Genomic DNA, 18,472 nt, shown 5'->3' with positions numbered 1-18,472 from the left:
GCCAGAAGTGGAAGCAGTGAGGAAGGTGATGGCGCAGTCAGCCATCAAGTTCTTCAAGGGGCTAGTGTGCCGCTTCGGGGTGCCCAATAGGATCATCACCGACAACAACACACAGTTCACAAGCCATGCCTTCATGCAATACATTGAAGATCTCAGTAGCAAGGTCTGTTTTGCTTCCGTGGCACACCCACGGAGCAACGGCCAAGCGGAGAGGGCAAATACTGAAGTCTTACGAGGCTTAAGGACGAAAACTTTTGATAGACTGCGCAAGTGTGGAAGGCACTAGATTGATGAGTTGTCGGCAGTTCATTGGTCGATCAGAACGACACCAAATCGAGCCACCGGCCAGACACCCTTTGCCCTGGTTTACGGGGCAGAACTAGTTCTCCCCACAGAACTCATATACGGGTCACCTCGAGTGCTCGCTTATGATGAGCTTGAGCAAGAGCGATTGCAGCAAGATGACGCGATGCTCCTTGAGGAATATCGTCTCCAGGCGGCTGTGAGAGCAGCATGCTACCAGCAAGCCTTGCGCCGCTACCATAGCCGCAAGGTTCATGCCCGGAGCTTTGAGGAAGGCGACCTTGTTCTTCGGCACGTTCAGTCGGCCAAGAATTCCAACAAGTTGACGCCAAAGTGAGAAGGCCCTTATCGGGTAACACGAGTCACCAGGCCCGGTGCAGTCCGGCTGGAGACCGAAGACGCCATTCCAGTGAGCAACTCCTGGAACATCGAGCACCTTCGCAAGTTTTACCCATAAGGCGCGGCTGCCGGGCCTCCCGGCAAGCCACCCTTTTGTACAAGCCTTGCCGACAAGGCATGTAACCCTCTGTACAAAGCCAGGCGCAGACCCTGAGCATAAATAAACTAAGCACTGGCGCCCTAAGATATAGCATGCATGCTAGGTTGAGTCTCTTCCTTGGTTAGGGTTGATAGTTCTTAGTTGCGGTTAACCCCTAGCTTAGAGGTTGAGTGCGCGTCTCTCTGTTCCTTCCTGTCTTTCTTTGGTTCGCAGGGCATGTAAGTATTCCTGCCGAGCTGTTTTGAAAGAAAAGGAACGGACCGGCGCCCGGCCCCCGGCAAGCCAGAGTTGTCGGGGGCTGCAAGAACAAGGATCCTTCCGCGGCAAGCCAAAATCGCCGGGGCTACAAATCCATATAAGTCCTTTATCCTCTATCATGCATTTCGTTATGAACTGGGATGCATGAAACCCCATTCTATAACTAAGCTACAGTGCTCCCTCTTTTCAGCACCTAAGGATTATCTCCTGGGTCTGGATCTGGTCGTAGCCGCGGCAGCAAAGAAGGGGAACGAGGGGCCTAAACCCACCTCATCCTTGCCTCCGCCAAGAGCGTGAGAAAGGTTGAGCGAGGTGGGAAGACGGCAAGGCCTGTTGCCGGGCGAAAAAAAAACGTTTGTCTTAAAGATGACAAGGGTTCACCCCTTGCTGTGGGTTCCTCCCGTGAACGAAAATCCCGGCAAACATCCCTTTTTCATTAAAAAAACATCCCGTACAGGTACCGTTCATACGAAACGAAAATAATGAACGAGTGGATTACAAGTTCTAAAGATAACAAAGGCCCGAAGGCTTACAAGACTAAAAAAATATAAGGTATCCATAATCCCTTTCTTGTCCCTCTCCTCAAGAAATGGAACAAGAAAGCAGAAGGGCAAAAGGGGCGCCTAGGTGAGCTACGAGCGGCAGAAGACACCAAGAGAACATCTCAGCGGTCGTCCAAGGGCTGGATGGTGATGGCGACGCCGGAGGCAGAGCTCGAAGATGAGGCGGCAGGACGCCAATGCATGACGAAGGCGTCGGTGCCCGCGTACTCTGATTTGACGGCCTCGCCGCTCGTCCTCTTCCTCTTCTGCAGCCTCCCTACGCCAGCCGCCCAAGGAGACGACCCTGAGAAGTTCAAGGAGCCGGTGACACGGATGATGGGGTCGTCGGTGCCGCTCAGAGCGGCGCCTGACACCTAGTCGGACCCGTCATCCTGCCGCCCGCTGCCCTCGTCGTCGCTGCCGTTGTCTTCCTCGCCACTTTCGCTTGAGGAGGAGTCTTCATCGTCGGAGGAGCTCTCTACGCAGCACCTCACGCGGGTCCCGAAGTGCCCGAATATCTTGACGGAGAGGAGGTCACCCTCCATTAGTTTGAAATGGAGAGCGAGCCCATCCATCAAGCTGTGGAGGCGAGCGAAGGTCTTCCACCCTCGGTAAAGATACATAACATGAGGGGAGGGGAACTCGACATTGACCCACGTACCACTGTTCCCACAACCCCTCATGTGCATCCGCAGCGCCTACGGCGGATCCAGCTCCATCTCCCACGCAAATGGGGTCGGGAGGCGAAGGCGACGACGCGGCGGATGGTGCAGCCTGACGAAGAATTCACAGGGTTGTCCCCGGCATGGCCCTCCATCAGAGGGAGGGCTGCTGGAGGGGGCGAGGCAGATCTGCCGCCCCGTCCTCCTCTCCGTTGAGCACCACGGCAACCTCGACCTTGCCCCCTCCCCCTTCCTCTAGCGGCTGGCTCCGTCGCTATGAGCTCTTGGGGAGGAGTGATGCGCTGTCTGGCCGAGACCCTCGCCGCCACTGATGAAGCGTCGCCGTGCCCCCTCGCCATGGCGGAAGAAGAAAGGAAGCAGGGTTGGGAAGAGGCAGATGGCGAAAGGTTGAGAGGCACCGTCCAATCCCGCGCCCCTCTTTATAAAGGGGCGGGGGCGAGGCTCGGCCGCCCCCTCTCAGCCAATCCGGCCTCTTGAAGTGACAGCAAGCGGGGCGTCGACTGCCTTCCCCGCTCCATTGAAGGCGCATGGGCATCGACCCGCACTCGCGCGACTACCCATGACCCCTGCGCCTGTCATTTGCTCCGAATGCAGCGAACGTGGCGCAAGGGGCGGGCGCAATGGGGCGCGTGGAATGATGGTTCCCGAGCAAGGGCAGTAAATGGGAGGCGGCCCTACGGTCTCAAGGTGACATGCAAGCCGCCTCTTTACTGTCCACTACAAGATGACGCCAGCATACCCATGTCATGCGCGCGCACGACCCCCACGTCGCACGTCCAACGCGGGTCGTGGGATGTGCGGCAGACGGAACAATGGCCGCGGTAAAAATCCGCCCCAACTGCCCGCGCACCGTTCTGGGCCTGGCCCAACAACTTGCTGCGCTTATGTATGGCCTAGGCCCGGGGGCTCCTGTCGGTGTACAAAACTAGGGGCTCTGCTTTTGACCCCTTTACTTGTGCACGGGCAGTCAGAGCCTCCCGCCACGGCCATGCACGGACATGGCAAGAATGGGAAGCCGGAGAGGAGCTAAAGCCACAAAACGAACAAAGCAACAACAAGGACCAAGGCCACGAAGATCAGATGGGCGAAGCAGGTTTTCCCGGCAAGGACCCTTGCCGGGGCAGCCTCAGCGGCCCCGGCAAGACCCTTACGGGGGCAGCTCGCCCACGCCAACCAAGTGAGCCACCCTTGAGCCAAACGACGTTTGGCAAACGCGTCGGGACAAGGCTCGGGAGGCACCTCTGTGGTGGCATGCAGATCTTTGTGAAGACATAGAATGCTCGAGATCAAGTAAGGATAGGAAGGCAACCATCCTCACCGAAGGAACCCACAAGACCCCCGGCAAGATCCTTGCCGGGGACGCCAATGCTCCACGGCAAGACCCTTGTCGGGCCACCAGACAAGGGCCTCGCGAAGCGCACTGGCAGGGCCGCTACCAGGCCCGCACCAGCTAAGTCTTCACTGCCGTTCGCATCCAGCTGCCAACCCAACCAGCTGGGCCAGCACCTGCGTGGCAGCATGTAATCCTTCGTGGAGGCTTGATACGTCTCCGTCGTATCTATAATTTTTTATTGTTCCATGCCAATATTATTCAACTTTTATATACTTTTGGCAACTTTTTATACTATTTTTTGGGACTAACATATTGATCCAGTGCCCAGTGCCAGTTCCTGTCTGTTGCATGTTTTTTGTTTCACAGAAACCCAATATCAAACGGAGTCCAAACGGGATAAAAACTGACGGAGATTTTTTCGGAAGATTTATGATTTTTTGGGAAGTAAAATCAACGCGAAACGATGTCCGGGGTGGCCACGAGACAGGGGGCGCGCCCTCCCCCCTGGGCGCGGCGTGGGCTCTCGTGGGCCACCCGTAAGGCGGTTGACGCTCTTCTTTTGGTGCAAGAAAGCTAATCTTATGAGAAAGATCTGGGCGAAAGATTCACCCCAATCGGAGTTACGGATCTTCAGATATTTAAGAAACGGTGAAGGGGTAGAATCTGAGAACGCAAAAACAGAGAGATAGATCCAATCTCGGAGGGGCTCTCGCCCCTCCCACGCCAAGGGGGCCAAGGACCAGAGGGGAAACCCTTCTCCCATCTAGGGAGAAGGTCCAGGAAGAAGAAGAAGAAGGGGGCTCTCTCCCCCTTGCTTCCGGTGGCACCGGAACGCCGCCGGGGGCCATCATCATCGCCGCGATCTTCACCAACACCTCCGCCATCTTCACCAACATCTCCATCACCTTCCCCTCTATCTACAGCGGTCCACTCTCCCGCAACCCGCTGTACCCTCTACTTGAACATAATGCTTTATGCTTCATATTATTATCCAATGATGTGTTGCCATCCTATGATGTCTGAGTAGATTTCTATTGTCCTATCGGTGATTGATGAATTGCTATGATTGGTTTGAGTTGCATGTTTTATTATTGGTGCTGTCCTATGGTGCCCTCCGTGTCGCACAAGCGTGAGGGATTCCTGCTGTAGGGTGTTGCAATGCATTCATGATTCGCTTATAGTGGGTTGCGTGAGTGACTGAAACACAAACCCGAGTAAGGGGATTGTTTGCGTATGGGATAAAGGGGACTTGATACTTTAGTGCTATGGTTGGGTTTTACCTTAATGAATCTTGAGTAGTTGCGGATGCTTGCTAGAGTTCCAGTCATAAGTGCATATGATCCAAGTAGAGAAAGTATGTTAGCTTATGCCTCTCCCTCAAATAGAATTGCAATAGTGATTACCGGTCTAGTAACATAGTCAATTGCTTAGGGGCAATTTCACAACTCGTACCACCACTTTTCCACACTCGCTATATTTACTTTATTGCATATTTATCTAAACAGCCCCTAGTTTATGTTTACGTGCTCTTTATTATCTTGCAAACCTATCCTACATCACCTACAAAGTACTTCTAGTTTCATACTTGTTCTAGGTAAAGCGAACGTCAAGCGTGCGTAGAGTCATATAGTGGCCGATAGGACTTGAGAGAATGTTTGTTCTACCTTTAGCTCCTCATTGGGTTCGACACTCTTACTTATCGAAACAGGCTACAACTATCCCGTATACTTGCGGGTTATCAAGACCTTTTTCTGGTGCCGTTGCCGGGGAGTCATAGCATGGGGTGAATATTCTCATGTGTGCTTGTTTGCTTTATCACTAAGTAATTTTTATTTGCTGTTCTAAGTTGTTCTCTATCTTTAGTTATGGATATGGAACGCAAAATACCAAAAAAATTAGCTGTACTTGCTACTCATGAGGATGGGGTAACTCCTAAACCCCTCGATTCTCATTATGCGAAAGATATTATGTACTACTTTGATAATCCTGAGAAAACCCCATTCAACTTTATAATGGGAGACACGTTGGATCAACGTGAATACTTTAGGGATTATCGCTCGACACAAAAAGGGAAACTATTATGGGATCAATTTATTATGTTGCGTTGGTATGCCTGGAATCTATGCTTGAGATATGATATTACTTGTTGCTCTAGGATGGAGGCTCCACACCTTCCCTTTTCATGCAAATTTAATGATAATGAAACCTTAGCTTCTTATGCTAATGGTATATATGATTACTATGATGTGGAACAAATAGAAGAATTTGTTGCTTTTAAGGCTGCTTATGAAATTGGATCTTTGTTTGAAAAGTATGAAGCTTTAGATGATGATGCTTATAGGCCTGAAAATCTTGCTATACTTAGATATTGCTATGAAAATTATGAATACAATTACTATATTAATGCATTTATTGAGAAAGTCTTCGCTGTCCAAGAAGAGACTAATATTTTGCAGGAAGCTATGGAAGAAGAAATTGATGAAACAGTGAGCTCATTGGATGAAAAAGACGATGAGGAGAGCGAAGACCAAAAGGAGGAAGAGCAGATTAGCTACCCGTGCCCACCTTCTAATGAGAGTAACGCTCCAACTCATACATTATTTAATTACCCTTCGTGCTTACCGGAGGATGATTGCTATGATGATTGTTATGATCCCGTTGATTCTCTTGAACTATCCCTTTTTGATGATGCATGCTATGCTTGTGGCCAAGATGCCAATACGAATTATGCTTATGGAGATGAACTTGCTATAGTTCCTTATGTTAAACATGAAATTGTTGCTATTGCACCCACGCATGATAGTCCTATTATCTTTTTGAATTCTCCCGACTACACTATATCGGAGAAGTTTGCGCTTAGTAAGGATTATATTGATGGGTTGACTTTTACCATTACACATGATGATTTTGATGAATGTAATATGCATGTGCTTGCTGCTCCTACTTGCAATTATTATGAGAGAGGAACTATATCTCCGCCTATTTATGTTTCCAATACGATAGAATTGCAAGAAACTGTTTATACTGTGCATTGGCCTTTACTTGGTATGCATGAATTGTTCTTTTATGACATGTCGATGCATAGGAAGAGAGTTAGACTTCGTCTTGCTTGATATATGTTACTTTGTGCTCACTACTAAATTATGAATCATTGTTAATTAAAATTGGCTTTGATATACCTTGGGATCCGGGTGGATTCATTACTTGAGCACTAAATGCCTAGCTTAATGGCTTTAAAGAAAGCGCTCTCAGGGAGACAACCCGGAAGTTTTAGGGAGTCATTTATTTCTGTTGAGTGCTTTTATATAGTTTAAAAAAATAAAAATAAAGAGGGGAACCTAAAAACTTTTCAAAAAGGAAAGTGAAAGTGAGAAAGACAAGCATTGTTGAAGTGGTAGAGCTCCTTGAACTTTGTTCATGCTCACAGAAACTTTGTGAATCTTGATTACAGAAACTTTTCATCAAAAATAATTATCCCCTTGTACAATTCCATTTTATTATAAAAATAATGTGCTAAGGTTTGCCTTTAGGATGTTAACAATGCTTGTTGGTTTGTACGGTGCAGGATAGAAACTTTGGCTGTAGTGCACGATTTTACATTTTTACCTGGAACGTCAAATGGTTCTGATTCTTTTTGCACTGTCTTTCTATACAACTTGTTTATATTTCATAATTTTGGTAGAATGTTTGGGGTACCAGAAGTATGGTGGATGTTCAGATTGCTACAGACTGTTCTGTTTTTGACAGATTCTGTTTTTGATGCATAGTTTGCTTGTTTGATGAATCTATTAATTTATATCAGTGGATTAAGCCATGGAAAAGCTATATTACAGTAGACACAATGAAAAAAAACAAATTATGAATTGGTTTGCAACAGTACTTAGAGTGGTGATTTGCTTTATTATACTAACGGATCTTACCGAGTTTTCTGTTGAAGTTTTGTGTGGATGAAGTGTCTAAACAAGGAGGTCTCGATATGAGGAAAAGGAAGAGAGGCAAGAGCTCAAGCTTGGGGATGCCCGAGGCACCCCAAGTAAATATTCAAGGAGACTCAAGCGTCTAAGCTTGGGGATGACCCGGAAGGCATCCCCTCTTTCTTCAACAAGTATCGGTATGTTTTCGTATTTGTTTTGTTCATGCATTATGTGCAAGTCTTGGAGCGTGTTTTGCATTTAGTTTTCACTTTTCTTTTATGCACCATGCTGGTATGAGATAGTCCTTGGTTGATTTATAGAATGCTCATTGCACTTCACTTAAATCTTTTGAGTATGGCTTTATAGAATGCTTCATGTGCTTCACTTATATCATTTGAAGTTGGATTGCCTGTTTCTCTTCACATAGAAAACCGCCATTTGTAGAATGCTCTTTTGCTTCACTTATATTTGTTAGAGCGTGGGCATATCTTTTGTAGAAAGAATTAAACTCTCTTGCTTCACTTATATCTATTTAGAGAGATGACAGGAATTGGTCATTCACATGGTTAGTCATAAATTCCTACATAAACTTGTAGATCGTTGAATCTGATATGTTTAATTTCTTGCAATAGTTTTACGATATAAAGGTGGTGATATTAGAGTCATGCCAGTGGGTGGTTGTGGATTGTAGAGACACTTGTGTTGAGGTTTGCAAGTCCCGTAGCATGCACGTATGGTAACCGTTGTGTGGCAAATTTGAAGCATGGGGTGTTTCTTTGATTGTCTTCCTTATGAGTGGCCGTCGGGGACGAGCGATGGTCTTTTCCTACCAATATATCCCCCTAGGGGCATGCATAGTAGTACTTTGCTTCGAGGGCTAATAAACTTTTGCAATAAGTATATGAGTTCTTTATGAGTAATGTGAGTCCATGGATTATACGCACTTTTACCTTTCCATCATTGCTAGCCTCTTCGGTACCGTGCATTGCCCTTTCTCACCTCTAGAGTTGGTGCAAACTTCGTCGGTGCATCCAAACCCTGTGATATGATACGCTCTATCACACATAAGCCTCATTATATCTTCCTCAAAACAGCCACCATACCTACCTATCATGGCATTTCCATAGCCATTCCGAGATATATTGCCATGCAACTTCCATCATCATCATATTCATGACTTGAGCATTCATTGTCATATTGCTTTGCATGATCATAAGATAGCTAGCATGATGTTTTCATGGCTTGTCCATTTCTTGATGTCGTTGCTATGCTAGATCATTGCACATCCCGTTACACCGCCGGAAGCATTCATATAGAGTCATATCTTTGTTCCAGTATCGAGTTGTAATATCGAGTTGTAAGTAAATAAAAGCGTGATGATCATCATTATTAGAGCATTGTCCCCAAAAAGAAAAAAAAGAAAGTCCAAAAAAAGAAAGGCCAAAGAAAAAAAAAGAAAAAGAAAAAAAGGAAAAAAAGAAAAAAATAAAAATAAAAAAAGGAAAAAAAAGAAAAAGGGGCAATGTTACTATTTCTTTTTCCACACTTGTGCTTCAAAGTAGCACCATGTTCTTCATGTAGTGAGTCTCATATCTTGTGCTTCAAAGTAGCACCATGTTCTTCATATAGATTGTCTCCTATGTTGTCACTTTCATATACTAGTGGGAATTTTCATTATAGAACTTGGCTTGTATATTCCAATGATGGGCTTCCTCAAATGCCCTAGGTCTTCATGAGCAAGCAAGTTGGATGCACACCCACTTAGTTTCTTTTGTTGAGCTTTCATACACTTATAGCTCTTAGTGCATCCGTTGCATGGCAATCCCTATTCCTCGCATTGACATCAATTGATGGGCATCTCCATAGCCCGTTGATTAGCCGCGTCGATGTGAGACTTTCTCCTTTTTTGTCTTCTCCACATAACCTCCATCATTATATTCTATTCCACCTATAGTGCTATATCCATGGCTTGCGCTCATGTATTGCGTGAGGGTTGAAAAAGCTGAAGCGCGTTAAAAAGTATGAACCAATTGCTCGGCTTGTCATCGGGGTTGTGCATGATGGGGGCATTTTGTGTGACGAAAATGAAACATGGCCAAACTGTATGATTTTGTAGGGATAAGCTTGCTTTAGCCTTGTTGTTTTGAAAAGACATGATTGCTTTATTGGTACGCTCGAAGTATTATTGTTTTTATCTCAAATGATAGACTATTGCTTTGAATCACTCGTGTCTTAATATTCATGCCATGATTAGACATTTGATCAAGATTATGCTAGGTAGCATTCCACATCAAAAATTATCTTTTTTATCATTTACCTACTCGAGGACGAGCAGGAATTAAGCTTGGGGATGCTGATACGTCTCCGTCGTATCTATAATTTTTTATTGTTCCATGCCAATATTATTCAACTTTTATATACTTTGGGCAACTTTTTATACTATTTTTTGGGACTAACATATTGATCCAGTGCCCAGTGCTAGTTCCTGTCTATTGCATGTTTATTGTTTCGCAAAAAACCCAATTTCAAATGGAGTCCAAACGGTATAAAACTGACGGAGATTTTTTTGGAAGAGTTATGATTTTTGGGAAGTAAAATCAACGCGAAACGATGTCCGGGGTGGCCACGAGACAGGGGGGCGCGCCCTCCCCCCTGGGCGCGGCCTGGGCTCTCGTGGGCCACCCGTAAGGCGGTTGAAGCTCTTCTTTTGGCACAAGAAAGCTAATTTTATGAGAAAGATCTGGGCGAAAGATTCACCCCAATCGAAGTTACGGATCTCCGGATATTTAAGAAACGGTGAAGGGGTAGAATCTGAGAACGCAAAAACAGAGAGATAAATTCAATCTCGGAGGGGATCTCGCCCCTCCCACGCCATGGGAGCCAAGGACCAGAGGGGAAACCCTTCTCCCATCTAGGGAGAAGGTCAAGGAAGAAGAAGAAGAAGGGGGTCTGGCGCCGGAACGCCATCGGGGGCCATCATCATCACCGCGATCTTCACCAACACCTCCGCCATCTTCACCAACATCTCCATCACCTTCCCCCCTCTATCTACAGCGGTCCACTCTCCCGCAACCCGCTGTACCCTCTACTTGAACATGGTGCTTTATGCTTCATATTATTATCCAATGATGTGTTGTCATCCTATGATGTCTGAGTAGATTTCTATTGTCCTATCGGTGATTGATGAATTGCTATGATTGGTTTGAGTTGCATGTTTTATTATTGGTGCTGTCCTATGGTGCCCTCCGTGTCGCGCAAGCGTGAGGGATTCCCTCTGTAGGGTGTTGCAATGCGTTCATGATTCGCTTATAGTGGGTTGCGCGAGTGACTGAAACACAAACCCGAGTAAGGGGATTGTTTGCGTATGGGATAAAGGGGACTTGATACTTTAGTGCTATGGTTTGGGTTTTACCTTAATGAATCTTTAGTAGTTGCGGATGCTTGCTAGAGTTCCAATCATAAGTACATATGATCCAAGTAGAGAAAGTATGTTAGCTTATGCCTCCCCCTCAAATAGAATTGCAATAGTGATTACCGGTCTAGTAACATAGTCAATTGCTTAGGGGCAATTCCACAACTCGTACCACAACTTTTCCACACTCGCTATATTTACTTTATTGCATCTTTATCTAAACATCCCCTAGTTTATGTTTACGTGCTCTTTATTATCTTGCAAACCTATTCTACATCACCTACAAAGTACTTCTAGTTTCATACTTGTTCTAGGCAAAGCGAACGTCAAGCGTGCTTAGAGTCGTATCAGTGGCCGATAGGACTTGAGAGAATATTTGTTCTACCTTTAGCTCCTCGTTGGGTTCGACACTCTTACTTATCGAAAGAGGCTACAACTATCCCGTATACTTGCGGGTCATCAAGGCTCCACCACCGTGCCACCTCAGCTGCCTGCTTGCCTACATGGAACCGCATGCATCGCTGGCCAGGGCGCATGTCGAAGCGAGGGGGAGCGGCGACGGACGGGATGGACCCCGCCCCCGTCCCCGATAAAGTGGAGGGACACCTAAGCCTTGCATTTAATGCGCCTTGTCCGGTAATACGGGCGATAAGCTCGCGCTACTGTATCACCTTCCACCTCCTGTGTGCCATTGTGGCAGCCCCTTTCGCCCATAAAAGGAGGCCCATGGCGCAGAGAGAAATGATTCGGCTCTTTCGAACCCCACAGCACCCAGAGCTAGTTCGAGAGCTCAAGAACACTAATACATCCACCAAAGTAGGATCGTGGGGTTTTACGCATCGTTGCGGTCCGAACCTGGGTAAATCCCCCTTGTGTTGTCTATTAGTCCTGCTCTTCTCACGATCCCCGCGCCCTGCAACCGTAGAAGGGATTCCAGTGATCCCATAGGTGTCGTTTCCCACCGACATGTGGGGGAATGACCCATCGTTCATGCAAATGAGTGCGGGCAATAGGAAATGAAGCCACACTCTCGATGAAGGCCTGAAGAAAGGAGCATGAGGAAAGGCCCGCTTGTGCTGAAAAGAAGCGAGGCGAATCTCATGCCATAGAAAATGAGGCACATTGATCTTCCCTTTCGGAGACACATAGAGGCGATGCATGAGATCGATGCAGTAGCTACTGCAGGACCCCTTGTCACCCATCTTAGGATAAATGGTGCGAATGACACATTGATAGATAATGAAGAAAGGAGCACGCCAAATGGAAACTTGGTTAAAACCCTTATGTTTCTCATCATCAGTCAGTTGGGGTATGGGTTTGATAAGATCAGCACATGCATCAGGGCCCGTGGGTCTATGGTTGGGGTCATCATTGTGAATTTTGAACCCGATGTCGGGAAAACCAAGGGCAGCAACAAATTGAGATTAGGAAGCCGAGAGCTTTGTGTCGGGGGTCATCAAAGTAACAGTGTTATTTGGACCGAAGAAACATGTGGCATAAAATTGATGAATGGCGGCTTGGTTAAAGTCATGTTGAAATGTAAATGGGGCAGCAAGATTGGAGGACTCAATGAGCTCAATAGCCCCGGAAATATTTTTCCGGATGAGTGCGAATATGCTCTAAATCAATGCACAGATGCAGAGACAGATCCTTAGGAATGATGATAGTGGTAAAAATGTCAGCTTGGACATTAGTGCGAAAACGATTGTCCCTAGAGTCACGAGCAATCGTAAATTGATCAACATCACGATGCAACTTAAGATAGGAGGCAATGGGAACCAGGTTGAACCGCTTAACGTGATGGCCGTGTGGTAAAGGAGGTTCAAGCGAGATATGACGAGCATCACCGTGAGGTTGGACCGGAGGAGGAGGATGCTGGAAGGTGGGCCGCCGAGTCCCGGGCTTGGGAGCAGTGGTGCGAACAGGGAGAGGCTCTCCTCTGAGCCAGCTCATCTTCATAGTCAGAGCCCTCCGACGAGTCTTCTCTTGGAGACTGGCAAGGAGGAGGAACACGCTTCCCAGGACGAGCCTGTTCTTGGGAATCGTCGGAATCACCGCGATGGGAGGGACGAGACGACCCAGATGGGGGGTCCTTGCAAGCAGAGCTCTTGGTCTTCACCATTCCGACCTAGAAGAGGAGGTAAACCCAAATAAACAACCCACCACCATAGATCGACCAATCGATGGATGAGAGAAGAAGAGATGGGTGCTACCTCGGAGTGAAGAACGGGGAGGAGGACGACGACCGGAGAGAATCCGGCAACAGGCCGCGCCGGAAACGGGGGCGGCCCGAGCGGTGGCGTCGGCGAGGGGCACGGGCGGCGAGCGGCCGCGGCGAGGAGCCGCGAGACAGGGGCGGCGGCGTTGGGGAAAAGGAGGAGAGGGGCGAGTGGATTAGGGTAAACTGACCCAACCCGCACCCCACGCTATATATATGCGCCTGAGAAAACTCCGAACGACCGGAGAACTGCGGATGTCCGGTGCTTGGGCCAGGGAAAGAATTACCAGAAGACTGGATAGACTGGACGACCGCCCCGAGGACAACATAAGGCTTTTTACGGGCGACCGGAGTTCGACCGACGCCCGGTGCCAGAGAAAAGTCCGGACGACCGGGGATCTACGGACGTCCGGCACCTGGGCCATGAATACCAGAGAGAATTTTACGGACGATCGGTACATAGCGGACGTCCGGAAGCATATAAGAATTTTTGAGAGGGGTAGGGTGCAATTATGTGTGCTACTAACCATGATGAGGAGGTGATGATTACAGTACGTAGTAATATGCAAAGGCATAATCTGTTAAGCAATGAGTATCCTATGCCAGCAATAATAGAACATATACGGAAAGATTAAAACTTTGAGTGCATAATCACTACTTCATCATTGAAAGCACCATAGTTAGATGACATGGTAGCTTTGAGAGTGTTTGTTCTTTTTATGCATTTCATAGGGTGAGGATACTCATGAGTTGAGTGTCTCCCCCTAAATGTATGCCTACATCAAGACAAGACATTAATTTCATGCATGAATGGGTACTAGATTTCACATGATATTGTCAAGCTCCAAGATACCAAGTTCACGCCTAAGTTGACAAAACCTTGCTTCATCCAATGGTTCAGTGAAAATATCTGCTAGTTGCAAATCTGTACCAACATGATCAATGTGAATATCACCCTTTTCCACATGATCTCTCAAGAAGTGATACCTAATATCAATGTGCTTGGTGCGGGTATGATCCTTGAGGTTCTCAGCAATATTGATGGCACTTTCATTATCACACAGAAGAGGCACATGTCTATAGGTGATACTGTAATCCTTCAAGATTTGCCTCATCCATAGTAATTGAGTTGCACAACTGGCGGTTGCAATGTATTCAGCTTCTGCGGTAGAGAGGGCAATACAATTTTGTTTCTTCAAGGACCAACTTACCAAGGAGCGTCCAAGAAACTGACATGCGCCGGAGGTGGACTTACGATCCACTTTGTCTCCAGCCCAATCCGCATCCGTGTACCCAATGAGATCGAACTTAGCATCCTTGGGGTACCATAAACCCAACTTTGGGGTGTGAACAAGGTATCTAAGAATATGCTTAACCGCCTTATGATGACTTTCCCTAGGGGAAACTTGAAATCTAGCACACATGCATACACTGAACATGATGTCTATTCTAGATGCACAAAGGTAAAGCAATGAACCAATCATAGAGCGGTAAATAGATGGGTCGAAAGGAATACCATTTGTGTCTTCAGAGAGTGCAATTTTGTTTGGCATGGGTGTCTTGCATGGACTAGCATCAGACATGCCAAACTTCTCTAGGATATCCTTGAGGTATTTTGCTTGAGACAAGAAAATTCCTTCTTGAAATTGTTGAATTTGAAATCCGAGAAAGAACTTCAAATCCGCATTGAGTGACATTTCAAAATTCTTGGTCATTGATGCCGCAAACTTCTTGCGCAAATGAATGTTAGGAGAACCAAAAATGATATCATCTACATAGATTTGGCATAAGATCAAATCACCCTTGTCCCTCTTAGTAAAAAGAGTGGGATCGATCACCCCTCTCACAAAACCATCATCGAGTAAAAACTTCTTAAAATGATCATATCAAGCACGAGGTGCTTGTTTGAGGCCATACAAAGCCTTATGAAGTTTGTACACATAGTCTTTGTGATCGGGATCAACGAACCCAGGTGGTTGTGACACATATACTACTTCTTCTAGAGGACCGTTAAGGAAAGCACTCTTCACATCCATTTGATATAAAGTAAAACCATTGAAAGCAGCATAAGCAAGTAGATGCGAATGGATTCAAGGCGGGCAACGGGGGCAAAGGTCTCACCAAAGTCCAAACCTTCAACTTGTGAGTACCCTTGTGCCACTAAACTTGCCTTGTTACGGATGATTACACCATTCTCTTCTTGCTTGTTCTTCAAAATCCATTTTGTTCCAATGACGTTGTGCTCGGTAAGTGGCCTCTTGACTAATGACCACACTTGGTTGCGTTCAAAACTGTTCAACTTTTCTTGCATAGCAACGAGCCAATCGTTGTCCATCAATGCATCTTGTACCTTGAGGGGCTCAACACTATACACAAACAAGAAGTGAGCACAAAAGTTTTTCAAATGTTTATGAGTGACTCTACCTTTCGATATGCCGGTGAGAATTTTGTCAACATCCACACGACCGGCGACTCGAGGCATGATGGAGGTTAGGGTTTCTCTAGGTTCAGCTTCATGTCCATCATCCACGTCCTGAACATATGGATCATTAATGTGTGGTGGAAGATCTTCTTGTTCATATTGCATTTGTTGAGGTTCATCATCAATGATTGGACTTTCTTGTTCTTGCCCTTGATGATGATCTTGTTCTTGAAGATTATCATGAAGAGGAACTTGATCATCTTCTTGTACTTGGACTAAGGGCATCGGTTGAACAATAGGAGTTTGTGGTGGTATGGGTGTCGAAGTAGTTTGATGATGTGTGAAACTTCCATCTTCTTCTTCATCATCATGAGGTTCTTGTTCCATTGGAAGAAGTGCACCAACACCCATGGTCAAAATATCTTGAGAGGGATCTTCTTCACCTACATCACTTAGATCAACTTGCTCCCCATGAGAGCCATTAAATTCATCAAATACCACGTCACAAGTTTCTACAACACATCCATTGGATTTGTTGTAGACTCTATAGGCGTGAGAGTTTGATCCATAGCCAACAAATATGCCCTCAATTGTTTTGGATTGAAATTTTCCTAACCGTTCTCTTTTGTTGAGGATGAAACATTTGCACCCAAATACACGAAAGTACTTGACATTTGACTTGTTCCTAGTTAGGAGCTCATATGGAGTCTTTTCCAATATAGTGCGGAGGAAGTGCCGGTTTGATGCATGGCATGCAGTGTTGACAGCTTCGGCCCAAAAACTATGTGGTGACTTGTATTCATCCAACATGGACCTTGCCATCTCCACAAGTGTACGGTTCTTCCTTTCGGCTACACCATTTTGCTGAGGAGTGTATGGAGCTGAATATTGATGCTCAATCCCTTCATCACTAAGTAATTCTTCCAAGGTATAGTTCTTGAACTCAGATCCATTGTCACTTCTTATTGCCAAGATTTCTTTGTCAAACTTGCATTGTGCTTGCTTGGCAAAATCAATGAAGGTGATCTTCGTCTCGTCCTTGGACTTGAGGAAAAACACCCATGTATATCTTGAGTAATCATCAACAATGACAAGTCCATACTTTTTCCCACCAATACTATCCCATGAAGGAGGCCCAAAAAGATCCACATGAAGGAGCTCCAGAGGCCTTGAAGTAGACACAATGTTCTTGGGTGGGTGCTTTGATTGATGTTGCTTCCCGGCTATGCATACACTACAGACACGATCTTTCTCAAAAGAGACATTGGTTAGTCCAAGTATGTGATTCACCTTTAAGAGATCTTGAAGATTTCTCATGCTGACATGGGCTAGCCGGCGATGCCATAGCCACCCCTTGTCAGCCTTGGCCATTAGACAAATTGCATGGAATGTGCTCTCTTTCGAGAAATCAAGCATGTAAAGGTTGACATCCAACTCTCCAACAAAGGCCGCTTCAAGAGTATCTCTCTTAAAGACTTTCACATCTGTTAGTCCAAAGAGTGTATCATAGCCAATACAAGTCAATTGGCAAACAGAAAGCAAATGGTATTTAAGGGATTGGACAAGCATGACATTTGCAAGAGACATGTCATTTGTGATAGCCACCTTTCCCAACCCGAGTACATGTCCTTTTGAACCTCCACCAAACATAATACTCATGAATGGTTGAATAGCTTCCATGAAATCATAGAGCAATTTTCTATCTCCGGTCATATGATTGGTACATCCACTATCAATCACCCATTTTACTCCACTGGAGAAGGCAACCTACACACAATTATGACTTGATTAGAGGCACCCATTTTGCAATGGGACCTCTCAAGTTAGTCACAAGGGTCTTAGGAACCCAAATAGCATAGAATCGGAATGCATTTCGAGGACCAACAAATTTTGCATAAACTTCTCCATCCTTAGTCTTACGAAGAACATAGGATGGAGGCATGAACTCTTTTGGCTTGTTGAGAGTGGGCATGCCCCTTGTGGCCTTCCCACTAACAACCTTACCTTTCTTCTTGTGCCCTTCTCGCACAAATGTTTCCTTTAGAGGGGTTGCGCACTTTTGAGAGGACATCTTCTTCTTGCTTGTGCTTGGGTCAAACCCGAGTCCCTCTTTGGCAAACACCTCACTGTGTTGGCTCAATATCTCATTAAGGTTCTTTTGCCCTTGAGCACATGTCATGAGACCTTTCTCGATTTGAGCCTTGAGGAAGCAAGTTTCCTCAAGAATAGATGCTAGATCACTACTAGAGTTAGTAGTACAAGCATCAACATTGATAATAGGAGAAGAGTAAGCCTTGGCTAGAGTTTCAAGATAAGTAAGTTTGGTCGTCTCAAAACTCTTTGTAAGAAGGGTGAGCTCTTCTTCCTTAGACTTGAGGGACACGGATAGAAGCTCACAATCCTTAGAGAGAGAAGCATGATACTTCACAAGCGTAATTTTATCATTCATCAACTCTTCACAAGAGTCAATAGCTTTTTCAAGGAGGCAAGATCTTTAGTATGAACATCAATGTTTGCACCAATTTTTAAGCATAGTTCATCATTTCGTGCTTCCTCATATTGGACTTTCCGCTCAAGGATTTCACATTTTTTCTTTTCCTCAGTGACGAGGGTTTCGAGTTCCTTAATGGTGATGGTGTGCTTACTCACCATCTCCATAAGCATACGAAACATAGTGAGCTTCTTTCCTTTGAGGGAGCACATGAACTTATTAAGTTTAGCAAGCATAGGATCATCTAGATCATCATCCTCATAACTATCCTCTGCATCAAGATACTCATCATTAGGAGTAGAAGGAGTGAAAAGAGGAGGATTTTATCATGGGGTTACCTTGACCTTGTCAGGAGAGCTTTGGTCCTCTCCATCTTCTACCACGGCCTTTGCCATTA

This window comes from Triticum aestivum, chromosome 6B, assembly GCF_018294505.1.
Source record: "Triticum aestivum cultivar Chinese Spring chromosome 6B, IWGSC CS RefSeq v2.1, whole genome shotgun sequence".
NCBI lineage: Eukaryota > Viridiplantae > Streptophyta > Magnoliopsida > Poales > Poaceae > Triticum > Triticum aestivum.
Note: the sequence above shows the minus strand (reverse complement) of the source record.